This window comes from Convolutriloba macropyga, chromosome 10 (assembly GCF_964194025.1).
Source record: "Convolutriloba macropyga chromosome 10, txConMacr16.3, whole genome shotgun sequence".
Classification (NCBI taxonomy): Eukaryota; Metazoa; Xenacoelomorpha; order Acoela; family Convolutidae; genus Convolutriloba; species Convolutriloba macropyga.
Genome location: NC_134477.1, coordinates 10346950 through 10367007, shown reverse-complemented (window position 1 = coordinate 10367007; position 20058 = coordinate 10346950). Strand labels below are relative to the sequence as shown.

Genomic DNA, 20058 nt, shown 5'->3' with positions numbered 1-20058 from the left:
GTGCCCGACGGAAGTGAACTCTGATCAGACTAAAGTTCAACGCACATGGTGTTTTTCCAGACCAAAATTACAGGGTCTGGGGTCTGATCAGAGATTAGTTTGGGTTGGTCTCATTAAAGGCTGTTTCAAGCGCACGTCTGGTCAGAAAAGAGCGCAATTGGGTCTTATCAGAGACAACTTTGAGCGCTCTTTTTGTTTCGATTTTTGTATTTTGACTGACAGATATTAGCTCTGTGAAGAGGCAATAAAAGAGCAGCGTTCTGATCAGAGACACATTTAGACTCTGATGGCTCTGATTAGAACCAAAAGGGTCCAGTTGGTAGCAAATGCCGGTACCCCTAGGAGGAAATTTTGATTAACTGCAGACAACGACGTTTCTTATAGAAAGCAGTCTTAGTTCATCCATTGAGTCAGAAATATGCACTAATGGTATACTAACCAAATTTTTTCTCAACAGTTTGAATTTTTTTTTCAGTAGCAATAGTTTTTGAATTGGCTTTTCCTTAGATTAACTTTAAACTACAAACAACAATTTTTATAAAATTGAATCATTACGACGCAGAATTATACTCAAATCGTCACGGGCAGATATTCCCGATGCGTGTATCTCGTGTTCGTTTTTACTATGTTAATAAATTGAAAATGGAATAATACTGCGAAAAACAGCTAAATTATCAGCAACCGGCAAAATGGAAGGGAAATTAGCGAGCCGTGTTCGCAAAAAAGTCCTAGTCTTAGCCGCGAAATACAAGTACATACTTTATAACCTATTTTTTGCACGGCTTGTATCGTATCACGTATCTGCTCCATTTATGTATCGATTTTTTCACGCAATGCAGCTCGATTTCGCATATAATCCGCAATTAAGACTAACTTACTTACTACTTATTTAATTAAGTCTCACTTATTACTCTTAGTAGTACTTCATTACTACTTATAGTACTTTATTACTACTTATTACTACTTATTAGTACTATTTATTACTACCTATTTAAACCGGGCAGATCCACATTGATATACAATGCCTTTGATGTGCAAGGGATTTTTCGGGAAAAAAATCAGTTTTTGTGGTTGCGTGTTTTTAAAGCACTTTAAAGCTTTGAAAGCTTCAATTAAATCTTTATTAAAATGCTTATTGCATGCTCAAAATGCGCGCAAATAGTAGATACCTAAATTAAGCGGAAACGTGCTACAAGACTTGTAACCTACTTTTCGTTCCGAATGTTCTTTTGTTTCGCAAAAATGGCGGAACCCCTTTTGCGAAAAGTAACATACAAAAGATGTCTCCTAATTTCGTTCATTGTATGTATCTAATTTTCGAGCCAATTTTACTAAGGCGGAAATTTTGGGGTATACCTCTGCGTCGTAATGATTTGTTTTTGGTAAAACTAAAGAGATTCGTTCTTAGTGAATACCATTCACTGATCATGCTATTTCCAGCGCAAATGGGTCTGATCGGAGTCGATTGTCGAGTATGGGATGATCTTATCAGAGGTTACTTCAGGATGCCACCTCAATCTGGGTAAATCTTTATGAAAAGGCAAGTATGTGGTGTCTATATGTCGGTGTGAAAGAGAAGGAGCTTAAATGTGTCTTTCTGCGTTTAAACAAACTTTTCATAGCTGAAAACAGCAATTTTTGGGCTCCCAGGTTGAACAAAACAAAAAAATTAATCTAAAAAAGCACAATTTTTCATCCACCCATATACTCGAAACAGAGTGATTGTAAATTCAAATTGAAATGAATCAATTTAAAGTAGACGACTACTAATGGTCCCATGAAAGCAGAAATGTGACAATTGTACAGGGTTGAAATCACAATTAAAATTGAGGGAAATTAGCCAGTGTCTTTCACAGCTAATATAGGTCAATCACAATTTTTTCGTAACTAATATTGGTCTACCCCGATCTTTTCATAAGTCATCCCAAAATACGTATATATCAAATATCAGTCAACAACTGTCTTTTCATATCAGCTATTGATCAACCACTGTTCATTTATGTTTTTTAAATATTTTTCAATAGTTCTGGTGGAAAAGAAATTCTGGAGTTTCTTGCCCAGCAAAGTAAATCAACATTTTTTGCAGAGCTAACTTTCGCAGCACACTACAAGAAGCACTCCAACATTGAAAAGTGAAATGAGGGTTTGTAAAAAAACAATTTTATGACCAATCAAGATAGCTTAAAATTAGATTAGTTGTCTACTGTCAACAACCAGGGTAATTTTTTTGATGTGCTGCCGAGTTATAACAGCTTGAATAGTGTAAGTCGAGTTTTTCGAGTATTGTCAAATCTAAATAATTTCATGATTTTTGTGAATCTTTTTTCGGGCACACTTCAAGCAAAAACAGAAAAGCTACGTTTACGAAATCTGCAAACAATGCTTGATTAATATTTGTGAACAAGCGCTGTTTTCTTACGAAGAACCACCGTTTTTTCAAAACAAAATAATTGTACACAACACTTTCACGTCAAAACATGGTTAAGTTATAACCAACCCATATGCCAACCCAATGTCTTTTTACACCCAAATTTTATCCATCAATGTCTTTTCATTTTTTCACCGACGGTCTTTTCGTACCAAAACTCGGGCGGTATGCACTCTTTTCATGAGCCGTATGTCTTTTCTAAGCTAACGCTCAGGTCCCAAAGTTTTTTGCGTGGGGCTCTTTAAACAATAAATTTTACAAAGATGTTTTGGTTGAGTCTCTATGGCCAATCTTTGTGTGTATTGTCGTTTGGTGATCGAACCTTTTTGTCAAAAGTTTTTGAAGACGAAAAGTTGACCACGATCAGACCGAGATGAACAGAAAACTAACGATGATCAGACACGCGTATGCCAATTAAATATGGGCAATGAACATAGCAAAACCCAAAAATGGCATTATTAGAGCCATACATAATAATCTACCGGATCTCATCAGTCTCAAGACTGCTCTGGTCAGAGCCAAGGCAAAAACTAAACTGTCCCCCGGGTTCTAGTGTCATGCCAGTCCCCCTGTCTGCGACCCAATTTGGGCTCGTCACAGTCGGGTTTGAGGTCGTGGAAGTATGAACCAAATGCTGCAGACACGATAATACAGCCAAGACTCGACAGTCCAGGCAGTAACTGAAGTATGAATCGAAATGGCGCGAAATAGCGCGACCAAAATTTCGAAGAACCGGACAGTACAAATTTGTGCGACGGTGAGTCAGCAGGCCAGACAACGGAATCTGTTTCCGAAATCAATTTCAACTGAGGAAAAAACTCTGGCAACCCGCAGCTTTCAGTTTGAGGTAATTGTAAAAAAAATCAACAAACCTGTGAGCTATTTGGCGGCAAGTTTCAAAACGAGGGGAAAATTTGGGCGATAATGGCTGCTCTTACTTTGATGTCTACTACCCTCTTGGCAACAAACAAATTTGTCGTCAGAATTAACGAGCACCTGAGCTAAACTGAGCCAAATTCAAGGGTTATTGACTTCTTCTTATTATTTAACTCTGGACGACAACCCCCCCCCCCCCCCGACGACGTTGTGTCGAGTCTTGGATCGCTCGACCCCGCCAGCGAAATGTTCGCCAGGCAATGACTTGACACTCGTAACAATCTGGCCAAGAGTATATTGCTCTAGAAATAGTCTCTGAACCGTACTTGGTATCTTTGAGCACAGATTACTTATCCCCCGAGCTGGAAAATGGTCTATGATCAAAGGTCGCTTTGGTCTGTGAGCTCATCATGGGACAGAAATTCCCACACCAAAAACAATGTGGTGTTTAAAAACAGTTCATCCGAATTGTAGCTTCTTTCAATTGATTGTTTGTTTTGTTTTTTTAAACAGATACTGTCATTCAGCTCTACTCTCAAACAGTACCCCTGAGCAGCTAGCTATTAACTTTCAACAAATTGCGTTTAATTTGTTTTCATTATAGCAATTCTTGCTTTTCAAGAAATTTGATTCCCAGGCCTAGGCCTCGACTTATGAAAAGACTTTAAAAGTCTAGTGGGGGGGGGGGCAATATTGATTATAATTGCACGGTCGAGCTTCCTAGTTAAAGTCGAGCTAATATCTTTTCATGGCCCGAGCTTAAGTCATTTCATAACGAAGAAATTCCAGCTAAGGTCTTTTCATGGGTCCACCATTAGTCATTTCATAACCACCAAAGTCGAGTAAAGGTCTTTTCATTGGTCCACCATTAGTCTTTTCATAGGTCGGTTTTTTTTCAAAATCCAAAAGTTTTCATTTTTTTCTTTTTCTGTACATGCAGAAGCAGAGCCGGAGCAAGACTAAATATGTTTGCACCAGAGCAGTCCAACTTCAGAAACAGTTGGAAAACTGCCAAAAGCCTTAAGATCTTCGTCAAATAATAAGATAGATAGTTATGGCAGCTCGAGTATATTACGAAATTAGTTGATTCAATGAAACCAGCTAGCTTAAGTGTATTGGTCCGAGTCCCATGAGCCAGGACAAAATTTCGGCGTTATTCAGTTTGTTTTCCCCTCCGAAATTCTGAACTATATTTTTTCAAAAATAATGCAAGTTTTTGAGGAAATCGTTGTTCTTCTGAACCGGAAAAAATGAGGGAGCAGACACGCTGACTACGTTATTTGCAAAATTGCACGGACAATTTTATTGTCAAAAAAGCAGACTTATGAAAAAGACCATTGATGGACCCATGAAAAGACTTTAACTCGACTTTGTTTGCAAGCATTCTGTCGAGCTTAAGTCCAACCCAAATTTTGGGTTGAGCTAAAGTCTACTCTACCACTTTGGGTCCAGCTAAAATCTTTTGCAAAAAAATGAGTCGAGCTAAAGTCCAGAATGTCTTAAACTCCAGCCAAAATCTTTTCATAGCTCCAATGAGTTGAGTATGGTCTTTTCATATTACATTTGTGTCGAGTATTGTCTTTTCATAAGTCTGTACCTAGACCTGGGTCACAAAACCGACCGCTCAGCATCAATAACGGACACATAAGAAAAATTTCGTGAAGCGTTTTATGTGGGTACGTTAAAGACATGCCCAGACTACAAAAAAGACACTTGAGACCTGACAACCAATTTAAAAAAGCTAATAAAGACGTCAAGTATAAAAGAATTTATACAACATAAACAACATGGCTGCTGCGAGGCTGTGGCTAGCAAATTATGTTCTAACATACCTCTCAAGTTTGATCAAGATTTTTGGTCTGAGAGAAAATTTTTTACTATCCTTCTTTATCCAAAAAAATTGAAGTGGTTTAATTATTTTGAGCAAATTTATAAAAATTTTCTAAAACGCAAACAAATCAGCTGAAATCTTCTGATTTATTTTGAACTTTCAAACTTATTATAATGATAAATGGTTGTTCAACAACAACAGATAAATCGCAAAATGCTTAAGTACTGGAAAAAGACTACCTTTCTATTTGGATAATTCAAGCCCCTTAAGTTGCTTTCCTTGAAGATGCCGTAAAAGCAGCAATTCTTTTATTGTTCAAAAGCTCAGAAAAGCCAAACAAAACTAAAATCAGTTCTTTTCTCGCTCTAAAGAAATTTTGTTTTCTGTTGCTTTGTAAATCAAACGTTTTTTTCTATTTGTAAGCATTAATTTATGAAAAGAATTGTTGTAAGTTCAATATGTTTTACAAAAGATAAAAATCAGCTTCACATTCTCAAAAATGAATGGTTCCAATCAAAATACACGCCAAATCTCTTCAAGACGTTCACTTCAACGTTTCCGTGAAAAATTGAAGGCGTCAGTTCAAGAATTGTCCAGATGTTTTTTGCATCAAACTGACAAAAATTTGTTTGCTGCGGAAAACATCTGCGCAGAGACTAATTGTAAGATGTAATGTTTCAACTCAATTAATAAATCAGAATAAAAATACAAGGAAATCGTAAAAATTTTGTTTGGATCCTATTTTAATAATATTCTAAATGCGGTCAATTGAATTGAAATTCTGTTCTCAAAAATCGTTCAATAATTAAAAGGCTGCATTTTTTTTTGAAGCTGTTTTAAATTTTTCAAAGTGTTTGAAGAAAAAATTTTTTCAGCATCAAAAAAAATTGTTCAAGTTTTGATTATTAAAACGGTAACATACGAATCATAGTACAAAAAATCAAATCAAATCATTTAGTTTGATTGTTGGAGGCGACTTAAGAGCAACAATTTTAATATCTTTTTGAGCGTCCATTTAAGTTCATTTCAGTTGAAGTTGAAGGAGGTACATTGTTTCTACCGCCTGGATCCGTTTCTTTTACTCGAAGTATTTTCACTAGAAGCATTCTAATTCGAAGTATTTGTATAAAAACGTCGAAGTTTTTTTGTCCTCAAAGGACATCCTAGTCATCTAGGAAGTTTCCCTAGTCCTCATTTTTTGTGCCTTTTAATTGTAAGAAACGAAAGAAAACCAATGAGTGTCGATGTAATATCTCGTCTGAATGATGCTAATGGCTAAACCGCGAGCTTAAAAGTGAAAGTTTCTCCAAGCATCAAGGCAAAAAACAGCAAAATTCAAGTGGGAAAATAAACAGAATTTTTTGCTTGCGGCTCAATCAACGAGCATTCTTTTTCTTTGTTTTTGCCAGGTATTTTTGTACGCGACGCTGTTTGTTCTTTTTCCTTGTTAGTTCTTGTTCGCTTTCGATCCATTTTTTTGTCATTTTGCTGTAATTGCATTTTGAGTATCTCCACTGTGTACTGTGATTTGGTATTTTAGATTGTGTTTTTTTAACATCATAAATACCATAATGCAAAATTATACGCATTTGCCTAGTGCAAAAACCAAAACTGGAGGCTGACTCAGGTAAATTTCATTAAGAGATAAGCAAGGCCAAAAATTGACAAAATAGGCCTTTGAAAGTCGAACATCTCACAAAGATTTTTTTAAAAATCTAATACAGAAGCAAGAGGAGCTCAACAAACTGACGGAAAAGAAATTTAAAAAACCTGAGTCTACAAGTGAGAATCTTGAGAACTGGTATAGTAATGTCACAAAAAGAACTCACGATCTTCTAAACAATGCTTTAGAATACTTTGATTCTGTTGAATTCAGAGAAAGCAAACAACAAACGAAGTGATGACACTCAAAATCAAATCCATTTTTTACAAGGTAACTTACATCTAGGAAGCAAAATTACCATTATATCTGTCCGGGACAGAAGGAGAACATATGAAGTAGAATGAAACTAGATGGCGTGTAGAGAGTAAGCGTCAAAGACGCGAGTAATAATTCAAACAAAGAAACCCGGAGAAATTAGAGGAAGCACACCGTACGCGTGACTGCAACAATTTTAAGTGAACTTGAACTGATTCTAGTTACTCAGAAGACAGCTTTTGTACTGACCAATAAGATCATGTTTTTGCCGACAAAAGATCAGTTTGTGATACCCAAGGATATCATATTCCATTTATTTATTTGATGCAGTAAAATTTCATACGATGTTTTTAAATTAGTTTAATTTCATTTGCTCTTGTTTACCATTTTATTTTTATTCAGTTCGTGACTTAAGTTGTTCATCTTCATCTTGTCTTGGTTTCCCGCCTCGTTATCAGACATGTCTGATCACATCTCTTCAGTTGCTTACAAGCGCTTGAGTTTCATAATTTCATTCTCCTTAATTCAAGTTCAGTTGCAAATATCTCTTTGTATCTCGCACGAGACTAGTTCAACTTTAGAAACACGCACTTTTGAAGGAAATAAGCTAACGCGCTCTGCACGTGATCGACGAATCTAAATAGTGTACGACATGGCCCAGTCAGCAAACAAGCGTACACCGCTCGGGATAGACGCTTTCTGGGACAAGCCAACACACGATCCCCCTCTTCGCTGGGAAAAATGGAGAGTGCAATATAGATTGGCATTGCTGGCAAACGATAAAATAATCCTAGACACTCTACTTGGACCAAAACCCGAGATGATGGATCTCCCTTTGGAGCCTATATATGAAGAAACAATCAATGGTGCATCTATCTGCTTAATCAGAAAGAGAGAGAAATGCTCAAAACGCCCAGCAAAAGATGAATTGGCGAAACAAGTGCCAATGTCTAATCGAAATCAGCATAATGTGTGGAGACAAGCCATGGCCTCTTGCGGATCAAAAAAACAGTGTCTCTATTCTACATCGGTTGGAAGGACGTCGGATCGTAAACTGTACGAGCCCGCACATCCTGATCTAAATCTAACTGCAGAATTTTGGAAGATCGTGGAAGACTAAAAGAATTAGCAGAAAATTGTGACTTTGAGATTAAGGATGAAACTTTGATACGTGATGTATCCATCTTCAACTTGATTGACCCGGAGATTCAAAATAACTCCTCAAACAGACAGTAGAGCCGCGGCAGGCACTAGCGCTGGCTATCAATATTGAACTCGGGATGCGAAACCAGCATCAGATTCAACAGCATAACAAGACACTCATCCGGCCAGCATGAACGCATTTCAGTTTCCGAGCAACCCCCCGGTTAGCAAATTGGTCCTTCTCGAATAACTTCCAGAAAGCGAACAGTAGACCAACTCTTTATTGCTCAAATTGTGGTAGAAGTTGGCTTCGTAACCATTGCGATAAATGCATCGCAAAAAAAGAAAACTTGCAAAAACTGCGAGTTAGTGAACCGTGAACCACTTCGCCAAAGTTTGTAGAAAACAAAAGAAAAAAAAACCCAAAATTCCGAGAAGAGAACAGTGAACACAGTTGATGGGGAACCTCACCAAGAAGATTCAGTAAATTTTATTCGGACAACCAGATTGTACTGGTCCGACTACAGCAGTGGGGAAGATGGAACAGTTGCCTGAATTGAAAATGACATAGCAAAGATCGAGCCTCCCAAAATGCCCATCAAAATTGGTAGCATCTCAACTACGCTTCTCGTGGACTCCGGGAGTGCATGCAGTATTCTTAATCGATCATTCGCGACGCACGTAGTGAAAAGTAGCCCACCTGCTGTCTGGATTCTTGAGAAGGTCAGTCCACAACTTAGAACATTCTTCAACGAATTGATTCATATCGAAGGCAGAATACAGACTCCCATCACGAGCAACGGACGGACATCGAATTCGGCAACTAACTTTCAACGTCATAGTGGACGGTCTCAAATTTCTCATTGGTAGAGATCTGATCGATCATCTGGGTCTAGCTGTAACACAATCTTCTTCAGTACATGGTAACCAGGTCAACACCATTTCAGCATCGTCAGAATTCAAAGAATTTTATGCTAAAATTTTTCCTAACCTGATTTCGTGCCTCGGGACATCAAAAAAATCATGTGGCTAAAATCAATTTTCATGAAGACTTTCAACCTAGACACCAAAAAGACAAACGTATAAGAAAAAAATCTTCAAGATAAAGTCAACATGGAACAAAAAAAAATTATTAGACAAAAACACACAATAAAAGTTTCTAGTTGCCCTGAAAAATATTTTTTGTCTCCCATTGTGGTTAGCGTAAACAAATATCAATCAGTTAAATTGGTTCTAGAGTCCACAATACTAAATAAAGCTATTCATAAAAACAAATATCAAATGCCTATTATTGATACGCTCATCGAATCTATTTCTCAACAGATTAGTGCTCCCGCACCGCAGGAGACAACATATGTTTCCACATTGGATTTGAAATACGCGTACAACCAATTAAACCCAGATTCTAACACAGCAAATCACTGTAATTTCAAAATAATAAGTGGGGACATGACTGGCACATAAAGATTTGAAACTGGATTTTATGGTCTTACTGATATGCCGGCGGAATTTCAAAAAGCCATGGATTATACTCTCATTGGTTTAAAAAATAATCATTGTTTTTTTGATGATATTCTGATTGTAAGTATAGGATCAGAGGCAGAAAAAAAACAGTACGTTTTGAAATGTATTAAACGCTTAGATTATGAAAATGTTAGGATCAGCTTTCCAAAATATCACTTCTCAAAACTTGAGATTGATTGGCTCGGGTATCATATTTTACAATTGGGTATCTCACCTATCGAGAGCAAGACCTCCACTATTTTCTCTCTCGAATTCCAAAGACAATAAAGAAACTCAGTTTCTGTGCTCAGTACACTATATGAGCAAATTTATACCAAATTTAGCCCAAATTAGCCATCCATTCCGACCTCTACTAAGACAGTCATCTAAAAACATTTGGACTGAGGTACATGAAAATTCTTTTATAGAAATAAAGAACCGCATCGTAAACGCCCCAAAAAATGGCCACTATAACCCAAAACTCGAAACGCGCGTGAAATGTGCCGCCTCCCGTTCCGGTCTCGAAGCCGCTGTTGAACAATTAACAGTTGACGGATGGAAACCAATTGCAATTACATCCCGATTCTTAAATTCGTGTGAAGAGCGTTATAGTGTTAATGAACTTGTACTTCTTGGGGTCGTTTGGTCTATCAAATATTTTAAAAATTATCTCTACGGCAAACATTTTACAGTTATTACTAATCACAGAGCTTTCCTTTCTATATTAAAAGGTCCAATAAATCATAAAACAGCCGTTTGACCCGCTGGATTGATAGGCTACTTCCTTTTCATTTTGATTTTGAACGTTTGACTGGTGCAAAGATGGGATTAGTTGACTACATCTCCCGGCACCCAAATCGCAAAGCTAAAAGGTTTCTGCCTATAATGAAGAACTCATATTGGCAATGTTAAAACTTATTTCCGCATCAGTTAATTCCCTCAATTTAAAATCTAATGAATCTGCTGATCAATGCAACAAAATAGTCCATGCACAGGATCCAGCACATCAAATCGCACCTAAATTTGAGACTAAAATTACTGCGATAAAGTTAATTAGCACACACGCAAAGCGGGTACACAAGCATTTTTCTTACTTACCACCCGCGCCGCGAAATCACATTGCAAATGTTAGTGGTAATTTCAACAATTTAAAGATATCATATTCGCGTCGCAGTTACCAGTTAACACTTCACCTGCCAAGCAAAATACAACTCATTGTAAACAATCCTTCCAAAATCGGAATTAATTATCTCTCTCAACGCGCGAAAATCATTTCACTAATTTTAAATGCCCGTTGATTAGGAGACATTCCACAGATATCTCTAGATTTCACCACCCAAAAATAAAACCAGTGCTTTTTGCCTTAAATCAACTTAGAAATCAGTCGCCTATTCCTAAATCAAATAATCCTCCTAAGTTCACCTTTTACCCCTTCAACTACATATCGCCCCGCAGATCAACGATCTAATTCTCCGAGTAACACTCGCGCCAGAAGTTCCACTCAAAAAACATCACCATCATCTCCAGCCCTATCTCCCAACGTCAGTATCCCTCTTACGCCTAGCCCAGAGATCCATACATTTGACCATATTATAAATAAGATCTTTAGTAAGTCTCTTATTGCAGCTCTCATAAGCTAGGACGCAATTTAAAAAGAGGTACGGGATTGTAGGCTTACAAATAATGAAAGTCGTCTAAAAGCCCTCGACCCGTACATACATTCGTATTGCAGGGACCTGCATGTCCGTTCCGGTTGTTTTTGTGTAGATGAAAAGGTCGCAATCCCGAACGTTCTTTGAGAGGCATTGGTTGATGATTTTCACGCAAGCCACCCAAGTACCTGGGGTATGATTTGTATGGCCACGCACTGCTGGTGGTCCTACATGAATCGGCAGCTTATTGTTAAAAAAACAGAATGCAAACTTTGTACAGTGATTGATAAGAATCTTAAATCTGTGGTTCCTGCTCAGCAATTTCGACCTCATGTACTGTGTGTTGAACCAAATCAAGAAATTCAAATTCATTTTAGATGTCCAATTTTCGATGACGAGTGTAACAAGGTTTATTTCTTAGCTGCTATTGATCGTTTTTCCAAATGCCCCATTGCATGTTTATATGTCAAAGCTAATGGACCGAATGTTGTAAAGTTTTTGGACATGTATATTGAAAATCGTAGAATTCCTCGATCTATTTGATTGGTTCAAGCAAAATGTTTGATTGGTTATCAAGTAAAGAATTTCTGAAACAAAAACAATATCGATATTATTGAAGTTCCGGTGAAAGATCATCGTGCTATTGGTTTGTTGGAAAGACTCTTTCTAACGATTAAAAGTAGAGTTGAGTGTATCAAAGAAGAAAAATCAAATAATAACGCCTTTCATGTAAAGTGTGCATTGAAGTTTATCATTCATCAACTGCGTTTATGTAAGCAGAAAACAACGAAGATCTCGCCCTTTGAAGCACACATTGGCAGAAAACCCAATACCCCGCTGAGCATGATATTGATCTAGCCTAAATTATTTAATCTCTCATACGAGAATATTGTAAACCACTATTTAGATGAAGACACAGTGATGCCAGAGGAAATCCTTCCGGTGAGAAGTGGATTAACGGCTATCGAAGCGACATGGAGGTTGAAGTATTAATGACTCGGCTCGGGCATCGCATGAGGCTCACAACAGAGATTGAGAGATTACGGACGGCGAATTACGCTTTCTCCGAAGAAGAATCTGCCGACCACTTGCCCTCATGGAACGGGCTGTCGAACTTAAATTGGCCAAGGCAATACACAGCAAGCGGCGTTCTAAGAAAAACTTAGACGGCTTATATGAGGTGCTTGCTCCTGGATCGGAAATTCTGAAAGTTAGCCCCAATACATCCAATATTAAAGAGCCTGGCGAGCCCATTGTCACAGTGCGAAACAGCGACATCGCAAAAATTGGATTTCTTCAGGAAAGACAGACTCCATTGAAAGTGTATGCGGACCGTCGAGGGCCAAGAACAGGCAAAAAATTGGCGGAGGAACAGATCCAAAGCGACATCAACAGTTCACAAGGAAAATCAAAGTGGACAAAAAGATGAAACATCGCAAGCGCGATCCGGGTAACGGAGTTTCATCCTCGAAATCAAACATTTCACGCGCGGTGCGAGCGCAAATCCCTGAACTTCTTAATTTTCGCGCTAGTCGGAAACAACAACAAGGTGAAATGGCTATTTCCCATAGCGAGCAACCAAATTTTCCTCAACCTACATCTTCCTCAGCAATGGCAAACCCAATTCCACAGGCTAAAAGATCTTCGGACAGAAACCGTCGCAGCCACTATGACTATGGTTTTGAGAATTCGTCGTCAAACTTGACATTTGCAGCCCCACCTAAACGTCCTCACTGGGCGGTGGACGTAGAAAATTTTCAGCCTCCTCCTGCATCAGTTGTCGAAACTGTTCAACAAATTGCCGAACAACAGCCGGAAGAAGCAGACATCTCGCCGATAATCGGACAAGTCTCGCCTCTCGTCCCGCAAGTTCTCTCAATCCTCGAACAAGAGACCCCGACGTTGGTGCAACCTATGACGGTTTTTGAAGCGGAAAATCAAGAGACAATTGATGAATGACTTTCAAATCAAAAACTTTCAATCTGCGTAAACTGCATAAACTGAGAAATTATAAATTCTTATTCTAATATTGTTTTGTTTTTAGCTATGATGACCAGTGCGTGTTTTTATTGTTTATTTAACCGGGAACCAAGTTTTAATTTGTAAATACTGCTATTATTATATACATACAAAAGATTTGCTCACACCGCAATTTTTCATTGTCGCAACAAGGGGTATGTGATACCCAAGGGTATCATATTCCATTTATTTATTTGATGCATTGAAATTTTATCCGATGCATTTAATTTAGTCCAATTCCATTTGCCCTTGATCACCAATTTATGTTTATTCAGTTCGTGACTTAGGTTGTTCATCTTCATCCTGTCTTGGTTTGCTGCCTCGTGATCACACATGTCTGATCACATCTTTTCAGTTGCTTACAAACACTTGAATTTCATAATTTCATTCTCCTTAATCCAAGATCAGTTGCAAATCTCTCTTGGTATCTCGCACCGCAAGTAAACGAGACTAGTTCAACTTTAGATCCTGCACCGCGAATCGCCTTTTTGAAGGAAATAAGCTGACGCGCTCTGCACGTGACCGACGAATCAAAATAGTGTACGACACAGTTAAAAGGCAAAAGTGCAGGATTGATTCAATTTTTTTTGCATCTGCACTCAGTAAGAACATCGCATGCATTTCGGTTTTTTCACCATTAGGGTCGGCTGTCCAAATGTGCAACACATCCGCAAGAAATCAGAACGTTGCCCACTAATTCAACTTTTTATTTGAGGTTTATCTTGCTTGAGGTAGAATTATAAATGGCCAATAAAGATGCCGCTTACCAAGGTCATCTGCAAGCACAGCCACAGACAACAGGAAACAGCCAATAACCTTGAACGTAAAATCACCGTAGGGTATCAAAAATGTCGGAGTAGTTACCAACAATGTGCCTAAAGCTGTAAGCAATCAACGGCCTGTTAGAGCCTGTCAAGGGATTTTTTGAACAACCCTCCTTTCCGCAGTATAAAAGTTTTGGATGAAACACAAAACCATTGACTTCGCCAATGGGTTAAATCAAACAGCCGAAGTAAACGACTTGAAGCAATAACAAGTATCACAACCAAAAACAACAACACATTAAATAAAGCGATTCTGATTGCAGTAAACCTTAGGTGGCCACTAGACCAACAGCGACATCCAGATTTTGGGGTAAAACACAAATATCAACACTAAAAATATTACGAAGCGAGGAGATGATAGACAACAAGATGCTGAATCGATTGTAAATTCCAACAGATATCAAAATTTTGAGAAATTCAAAAAGAATTCGATCTGAGGGAACACTTTGCCGTGGGTTGTAGCATCATTGACTTTAAAAACTTAAATATTCCTATCTTAAACTAGCACATACTGCAATGCAAACATCGAGTGAATATTTGGAGACGACTTGTTTCATGGTAATCCATCTGTTAGAGTTTTCCCCTGCCAGCGAGAAGTGATTGCCGTTTGCCGTTCGATTGCATTTAGTTTGGGTTGTCAGCTGTCCCGTGAGGTCGTTTTCAGCTTTATTCTCAACCTATTTCAAAGTCAATGTGGAGGAGGATTCAGAACCGGCTGTTCAAGACTTGGTTTGGCATAGAACCATGCAGAGAAACTGAAAGGAAGCCGGAATATTATCGGATTAATCTGGGCTAAAGATAATGCCCAGCTCTACGAAAATTATCAATAGTTATTGAAACGGCGTTTAGTTCATCCACAGTGGGAGTGGAGCGGCTCACTGTCGTCAAGAAACGCCCAGCATGGCTTGGTGTCTTAACTTTGCTAGTTTTGCTGGAACGGAGAAAAAGCTCTTTCAATTTGTTGAAATATGGAACTTCGCCGAGGAACTTGCACGGAAGGGCATTAATTAGAAGTTCAATCCACCCAGTGCGCGGCATCAAGGTAGCATCTAGGAGAAGATGGTTCTTAGTTTAAAGAGAGTTTTGTACACTATCCTCCGTACACGTCGCCTCAGAGATTATGTTTTGAATACTAAATTTTTGAACAACCATTGCAGAACCTCCGTTTGCACATGTTTTGACTGGATTACTCACGTACAACTGGAATTCCATCAATTGAGGAGTTCGATCATCTTGAGTGGTACGACCGCGTTCAGTCTTACGCGTATGCAATTTGGTCACGTTGGATCGAGAAGTATGTGCCTGCTCGGAAATCCAGATCTAATTGGCGAACGTCTCCCGAGCAGCACCTTAATACCAGTGACTTAGTTTGTATAGCCGAAGGAAGCAACCTTATGGGTTACCATCCCAATGCTGGCAACGAAAAACTCTCGTACGTTTCCGACAGCTTTGCACGCTCCGCCTTCACATGCACGTCGTCAGTTGACCGAACCTAGACTAATACCTGTATAAAATGTTGATAGAGTTTCCGTTTTTGATGCTGCTTTTTTGTAATTTTTTGTCCTTGGTGCCGTTTGCCTTTAACTTCATGATGTTAATGCGTAGCCTGGTTTTTATGCAAAAAGATTGCTTTTACTTGAGAATACGTTGACAATTAAAGTTGCCAAAGAGTTTTCCGTCGCCTTTACGAGGTGCATAAAAGGTTTGGTGTTCTTGGATCCTTGAAAGGCGACACTCGGCAATGAAAAAGCATGCAACAGCTTCTTGGATATAATTTGCCAAAAACCAGTCCTGTTTTACCTAATTTTGTTCTAAAGCTCAAAACTTGCTCGGCGATGCTAATTAATAACTCAGCTTGATCAAATTTCCGACAGCTTGAGGCTTATTATACGTAAAATGATGGCACTGTAACACGCCGAAGTTTTTTCGGTTCCACGCTCGAGATGAGAGATCGACTTATGAACAGACTAAGCTCGACCCAACTTGACTTTGAAAAGTGTGTAGATCTTATACCCCACTTCCACTTCCCGAACACCTCCCCCCCCCCCCCCCTGAGTCTTGTTTCATTTCACTAATGGCATCTCGCCCTGGTCGCTGTTTATAATGTCATTTATAACAAAATTCATAACATATTCATAACTCAGATTTATAGAGGCATGAAAACAATTGTAAAATGAATCTGACATTTTGAGTCCAACTTTTTATTACAAAAATCAGAGATGATTCAAGATCTTAACAAATATATCAGTAACCAAAATAAAATTAAATTAAATTTAGAAAAGTTATCAATTAGTTTGGCAAATGAACACAATATCTTATATGCTCGTCTGAAAGGTTGCTTTGATTTTTCACGTTTCTTCACAACATGAGCTTTTCAATCAGGCGCTTCTCTTGTCATGCTGCGCTTTCGAAGAGCCGTTACTAATTAACATTAGCAAGACTTGATACAGAAAATGGTTAGTTTTTCTGCTGTTAACATTAATTAACCACAAAAATTAGCCAGCCAAATTAAAACCACTACACCGTAAATCCATCTCGTTTTTCATGTTTTCAAAGTTGATTCGAGAGCGCCAATAAAGTTTTTAATCAACCATTTTAATCAGTCCTCAAATTACGATCTTCGCCTAATTACTAACTAGTTATAACCATGAAAAGTTTAGTTTGAGAAGAGAGACTCATTTTTTGCACGTTATAAAATTGAAGAAGTAATTAAGACAGAAAATAGTCATTTCTGAAGTTTTGAAAACATTTTCGTGAAAAATTACTTTTTGACACGAGAAATCATCGCGTATTTGGCTGTGTTAATTTCTTGTCAGATTACAAATTTTAATCAGCTTGAAGAATGCGAAAAGCGTCACAGCTGTTAAAGACTTGATCACGCCAAGTAGTTAAATAGACTTGCTGAACAAATTTTGTAGATTATCAAAAATGAGGTACACTCGGGTCGAGATTTGACTTTTTTGAGAAATGCAGTAAAAAGTCTTGAAATGCAGTAAAAAGTCGAAAAAAAGTCTTGTCCAGTAATAGCCCCCCCCCCCCCCCCTCCCTGGCCTAGAGGAAATCCCACTACAAATTTCGTTCTGATATATAGCTGACCAGTGATCTATGAGGGTAGCGTGGGGTGGGGGGGGGGGGGCGAAGAGACGTTGAAAGAACCGCAAAATGTTAAATAAAATTGGAAAACATATCTATCCGCATTTTTTTTTTCGAAGAAATCTTAGTTTCATTCACCGATTCGTCCTGTTATACAATTCAGCACATTCTCAGTTTTTGTTTCGTATTCTCAATTTCGTCAAACAAACTTTTAATCTAACAACTATTCCATAGAAAACAAATTATCATTCCTCAAATTAGGTCTCTTGTTTGGTTTTATTTGATGATTGCCGCATTACCAGTCTGTGTCATAGCCTATATGGATCACAGCTTGTGGATCGCAGCCGAATATGAAGTCAGCCACCAGATTGAATATCATTGCCGAAATAGTTTCAATTTTTCTATTTTCGGCTGAGTGAGACTGCTGAGCAGGTTTAGGCACAATGCACATCCTATCTTAAAACATGGGGAAAATAAGGTGAGTTGATTCACAATTGATCGTCAGCCAATCAGAATAAAGAATGAATATTTCTCAGTGCTGATTGGCTATTGTCGAAATTGTTCATTAAACAACGGGTGAAGCGAGTTGATAATTGATTGATCTGTTGACCAATCAGAATAGAGAGTGAATATTTCTCAACGCTGATTGGCTATTGTCGAAAATGAGCATGAATATATGCTTCTTCCTCTTACCCTAACAAGCCCTCAGCTCCTATTTTACCAAGTCTAGTACAGCCTATATTACAAATTACGGACCGTTGCCAGGAATGAATGGAACATTTACATTTAAGAGGCGAGTTAAGTTACTCATGGGATTTAAAAAAGCCAAATTCGTTTTGCAATCTTAATACATGTGTGAGTGTTTCAAATTGGTTTTGCATTAGGCTTTTATTCGCACCGCATCTGAGCAGTTATAGCCGTTTACGAGAATTGAGGACGTTGCCCTTAGGTATTAGGTTCGGAAAACCCGAATGATATATAGGGATTAAGGCGATTGAGGTGTAATTAAAAGCCATTTTGGCAGATTAAATCCTTCATTTAGCCCAAATTTTAATCCGAATCCTTAAATGAACGCAATTCATTCTTGGTAGCGGTCGGAAATGCTGAGTCCCTATTCCTAAAATTTACCCGGCATTGAAGGCTGAACAATGGCGGTTGATGAACAAAACGAAAAGTTGAGGTAAGCTGATCAAATTCAGATATTTGGTTGCAGAATCTGTGGCGCGTACACTCTTGAAGAAAGATATTCCGAGATCCCCGGACTTATGAAAAGACAGTCCAGACCAAAATGGGTTAAGATCCAATCTTTGGCCTGTCGTTCAAGTTATGAAAAGAATCAGACAGATTAAAAAAAAAGTCCATGATCCAGACTTTGCCGCCTACAGTCTGTCCCATAAAGTTGAAATAAGCGAACGTTCGAAAAACGCCAACCAAAAACGTGCAATTGAGCATCAAAGTGCTCATTTGAATGTCAACGTTTTCTCCATTAAGTTTTCGTTCATCAGTTTTTTATACATGTTTTAAATTTGAACTTTGACCTTTGAACCCTAACCTGTAGCTTTTGAAACCTTCGCTTATTTGAACTTTATGGGACACGCTATATTTACGAAAAGTCCGAACTTGTCTCATACTTGTACAATTGCGACATGGGTCTGGGTGAGTCAAAGCGGTAAATGCTGCAAGCACTGATTTAAATCTGCTGTTGACCCTTTTTGGGGCTGGGACGCCAGTAATGCCGAACGTGCGTAGAGCAGAACACCATACTGAAAAGTATTGTATGCTAAATGATTTTTCTGATTCTGACCGCAGGCGCTGTCGAACACCGCCCTCCTGTGAACAAAATTTTGTTTTATAAACAAGCTTGTTTGTTTTAATGCACGTGATCAGACCACCCATCAGCAAGCTACTCTAGGGTAGAAACTGCGAGCGGATAATAGTCTGGGTTGCCTTGTGGTATGTTCTGGATAGTCTTAACAGGCCTTTCCAGCTAAATTTTTGGGTTTCTTTTGTCACGAAGAGTACTTTTTACTGATAAACTCAGATGCTGTCCTATGAAAAAGATAACTTCTGTTTTTCTGAAAAGCATAACCATTGTCACTGCAGCTTCAAGGTTTATATCTTTTATGCCCCCAGTGTGTGTTACCTAGGGGGGTGATACCCCCCTTTGCTCAGACCAAATGGGTCTGGCACCTCCAGTGTGTGACCCAAGCAGGTCTGCTTCTGATCAGAGCAGATGTCTGGATGATTTGGTACCCCCAGCTGGCGACAGTTCAGTCTGTCTTGGGCTGCATTCTAGCTTTCTCGGATGAGATCAAATGAAAACTTATTTAATTACATAGCTTCTCGGGAAAAAAGTATTCGAGTAAAAATTACTAGAGTCCCGGGTTTGGCGTCGCGATTTTTCATGCGATTTTGCATGAGATTTACATTCAATGTAGTTTTTCATGTAAAATCACGTGAAATTTTACGTGCGCAGTGTCTACAGAATTTTAGGCAGTACAAAATGCGCAGTGTCATCTAAAACTTTTGAGACGTTATTGCCTATTTCGTTTCATGTTTATGACACGCGCTACATTAAACGAACGGTGTTTCTCATTACCCTCAGCCTCCAGTCTTCACCCCTGTTAAACTGACTCTCAGTGGATCACAATATAATCTCCAAGACCCATGGCACATATTATTGGCCAAAATTACTTGGGTCACCGACCGGGGGGGGGGGGGGACCGAATAGACCACCCCCCCCCCCTACCCCACCCCTAAAGGGGGCTGTA

At 38.6% G+C, this 20058-nt stretch overlaps 1 protein-coding gene across 1 annotated transcript in view; it reads left to right on the top strand.

The window, feature by feature from the left end:
* Positions 1–16983: 16983 nt before the first annotated feature.
* The window catches only part of LOC142347912 (uncharacterized), a 138859-nt gene continuing 135784 nt past the window's right edge, over positions 16984–20058 (top strand). The window contains exon 1 of the mRNA XM_075399075.1: positions 16984–17127. The gene's annotated coding sequence lies outside the window, so the exon portion shown is untranslated. The remainder of the gene's footprint in view (positions 17128–20058) is intronic.